Source organism: Rhagoletis pomonella, unplaced genomic scaffold, assembly GCF_013731165.1.
Source record: "Rhagoletis pomonella isolate Grant_MI unplaced genomic scaffold, Rhpom_1.0 Rhpom_scaffold_00003, whole genome shotgun sequence".
NCBI lineage: Eukaryota > Metazoa > Arthropoda > Insecta > Diptera > Tephritidae > Rhagoletis > Rhagoletis pomonella.
In genome coordinates this window covers 1,706,271-1,710,413 of record NW_023458557.1, presented here as the reverse complement: position 1 = coordinate 1,710,413, position 4,143 = coordinate 1,706,271, and the positions used below count along the sequence as shown (strand labels likewise).

The 4,143-nt window shown below is 41.3% G+C and overlaps 1 pseudogene; it reads left to right on the top strand.

Annotated features, from left to right (window-relative positions):
• Positions 1-3,400: 3,400 nt before the first annotated feature.
• On the top strand, positions 3,401-4,143 carry LOC118736454 (annotated as a pseudogene).

Here is a 4,143-nt window from a genome sequence, read left to right as displayed (position 1 = left end):
TAATGAACCTTAAAACAATCCCAATTGAGAGTAGCGAGGAAATTCAAAGATTGCAATCCACAGTGAACAATTGCCTGCAAATCCTGGCAACTCAACAAATTTCCACTGAGAGTTGGGATCCTATTTTAATATATTTGGTGACATCCAAACTCCCCGAAAATACCGTGGCACTGTGGGAACAATCTCTTAGTTCCCGTAAAGACCTTCCCAACTGGTCGCAAGTGAACCAGTTCCTCAAAACCCGGTATGAAGTGGTGGAAAGGGTGGATCAATGGCGACCAGCCAAACCCCGACAAAATCCCCCAAACACCTCATTCTCAAGACAGCCTGTTTTACAAAATAGATCCTTTTCGAAACCCAGTCCATCCCAAAACTCTCATAATAGATCTCTAACGCATATCAACTCCCACATCACAGAGCAGCGCAAAGTTTACAGTTGTGTTATGTGCAAGCACCCTACGCATACGCTGAATAACTGCTACAAATACAAAAAATTGTCTATCCCAGATCGCACAAAGTTTGTGAAAGATACAAATCTGTGCGAAAATTGCCTTTCTCAGAAACACTTAATAAAAGATTGTAGCAGCACTAACACCTGCCTTCATTGCCAAGAGCGATACCATTCAACACTCCACTATAGTGTAGCATCTACCCCAAATGAAAATGATGGTCGAATCCACAGAACGACTTCGCAACATACAACCACACTGCCCAACGGTCCCAACTCACAAGCCACCAATCAGTCGGAAGCCCTTAATGAACAGGCAAGTACAGTCCTTTTATTCGGAAAACTATAAAAAGGTACTGCTCCCAACTGCTATTGTATATGTAGAACACAGAGGTTATCTCTTTAAATTAAGAGCCCTGATTGACCAAGGGTCAGAACGGAGCTTTATCTCTTCAAAAACCCAAACAAAAGTAAGACTCCCATGCCAACAATCAAACTTCGAAATCTCTGGCATGGGTGGAAGGGTGGTTCAAACCTCTAATAAGCCATGCTCTCTGACGTTAGCCTCCACCGATCAAAGTATAAAAATTAAAGCTCAAGCTATAGTGTTGCCAAAACTAACCAGACTTCTCCCAAAGTTCCAAATGAGCCACACCCAAAGAGAAAAATTGTCACATCTCAAATTAGCAGATCCAAACTGCCATTCTCCAGCTCAAATAGATATAGTAATATGCAGTGATCTTATCCCCCAAATAATGCTACAAGGTATCGAAAAGATTTCCCCTAACTTGCTAGCACAAAATACCATATTCGGTTGGATCTTAAGTGGTCAGATTCCCAAAAAGGTGGCATCATTCTCTACTCAGGTGGAAGAAATATCCAATAAATACTTGGACAATCAACTCAAAAGGTTTTGGGAACTTGAAGAAGTTACAAAGGCTCATCTCACCACTCCAGAAGACAAGGAGTGCGAAGCCTACTATACAGCCACTACCATTCGTACAAATGATGGTCGATATATAGTCCGGCTCCCCTTTAAGCCAAACTTCCCAGATAAAATTGCCTTGGGCCCATCCCGGACCGCGGCGTTCCAGCAATTCCTAAGCATGGAGCGTTCACTAGTCAAAAGGGGCAATCTGAAAACCATGTATTACAATGTCGTAAAAGAATACCTCACCCTCGACCATATGGAAGAAACGACTTCCTATGAGAAAGCTTCAGAAGGCAAATACCTGTCTTTCTATCTCCCTCACCACGCGGTTATCAAACCCGAAAAGAGAACGACAAAATTACGAGTGGTGTTCAAAGCATCCAAACGATCTGGTTCCGGTCTCTCTATGAATGACGTTTTATATACCGGACCAACGCTCCAACCAGACTTAATGCTATTGATCTTGAAATGGCGAATGTACCAATTTGTCTTCAACGTCGACGTCGAAAAAATGTATCGACAAATATTACTTCATAAAGATGACCAAGATTTCCAAAAAATAGTATTCCGGTCATCCAAAAATAATCCAATAAGAGACTACAAATTAAAAACTGTGCACCCTATCTTGCTATACGCACACTCCGCCAACTCGCACAAGATGCGGAAATAACCCATCCCTTGGCAGTCCCCATCTTAAATAGTGAAACTTATGTAGACGACATTCTGTCTGGCGGTCATGACCTACTCTCTGCCACTCAATCGCAATCCCAAGTCATTGAAGCACTAAACTCACTAAAAAAAATCACGGCAAACCACCCTGACTCTCAAAAATATAATGGGAGAAAGTAAATTTTTACACCACGAATTTGGTAAACGTTGGAAGGAAGAATATATAAAGGATCTACAAAAAAAAGTACCGATGGAAGAACCCGCAGTCTGAGTCAAAAGTCGGCGAACTTGTCCTCATTGCTGATGATGCTCTGCCCCCCACTGAATGGCGTCTAGGTCGCATCGAAAAGGTGCATCATGGGAAAGATGAACATATTCGTTGTAGACCTCCGCACCCAATCTGGCATTCCCACTCGCCCCATAGTAAAAATATGCCCGCTGCCACCGGTTGACGCCCCTCTGACTGCTCCAAATGCGCACTAGTTAAAATTTTTAAGCACTTCCATGGCAATAAACTCTCTTGTCTCAAACATATTTAATAATCTCTATTTATGACTAAATATTCTAACACCAAGCACTAGTTAGATACACTAAAGGTCTGATTATGCATACTTCGCATAACTTCGCACAACTTCTTAAACGTAACACAACTTTACAAAACTTAAGGCTACCACCGCATTTACCAAATTTATCAGTACTTATGAAAATGTAAACAATATATTATAGTGCCATTTGCGAATTGATTAATTTCGAAAGCATGGAGCGTAATTTATTTTTGAAATTAGCATTTTAGAATATGTGCCGAGCCTTCAAAAAATCTAAGCAGCGTCGACAAGTTCGACGCTGGGCGATTCGCCCAATAAATCGTGACCGAATACCAAATGGATATTTTAAAAAAGTTTTTTTGAAAAAGAAGATGTACGATGAGGAAAAGTTTCTCATTGAGACCAGGATGACGCGCAAAGTATTCGACTTACTGCTGAATTTAGTTGGCTCTTTTTTACAAAAACCCAAACAGCAAATTGGATGTGAAGAGCAGCTCGCAATTACACTTATGTAAGTGAGTTATGAAGGAACGTTCGTTTTATAAACAACTCCTTTTAATCTGTAGGTATCTTGCACATGGGACTTCCTTCGAAATAATTGGGTCCATGTATAAACTGGGTAAATCTACAATACGTGCGATTGTTTTCGAAACATGGGAGGTATTGTGGGGGACATTGTCTTCTGCTTACCTGAGTGAGCCGAGTACTACTCAATACCAACAAATTAGCGAAGATTTCAAAAAAATGTGGAACATGCCGAATTGTGTCGGAGCAATTGATGCCATTACTTGCCCTAACAATTCCGGCTCCATGTTCTATAACTACAAAAAGTTCTACAGTATTATTTTAATGGCGACTTGTGATGCAAAATATACGTTCACATGGGCAAGTGTTGGAAGTTATGGAAGCCAGAGTGATGCAGGTAGAATTTAATACTACATAAAAGCTTTGAAATCTTGTAACATGTACATATTTATGAACTTTGTTCCTATTTATAGTTTTCCAACATACTTCATTTGGACGATCACTCTTGGCAAATAAGCTGCCATTACCACCAAGCACACGATTATATGATGGATCGCCGCATGTATCCCCCCATTTTTTTTGTCGGCGATGCAGCGTTTCCGCTAAAACCCAATTTAATGAGGCCATATCCCGGTTTAGGTTTAAACCGAACAAAAACCGTGTTTAATTATCGCTTGTCACGAGCACGCCGGGTAATTGAGAACGCCCTTGGCATACTAACTGCCCGTTGGCGGGTGTTACGCAGTACAATTGAGTGCAGTCCGGAAAACTGTGAAAAAATTGCACTGGGTTGTCTGTTGCTTCACAATTTTGTGATGTTGAATGACCAGAAGCGTTGGTATTGTCCAAACGGCTACGCTGATACGGAGGAAAGTGCACAAACATGGCGAATTGATTTGGCAGATCTTGGAGGGCCGTTACCGTCCATTACGTCGTCTCGACGCAACGCATCCTTAATTGCATTCCGCTTAAGAGATACTTTAGCAGATTACTATGTAAACCAAGGGGCTGTTCCGTTTCAATAA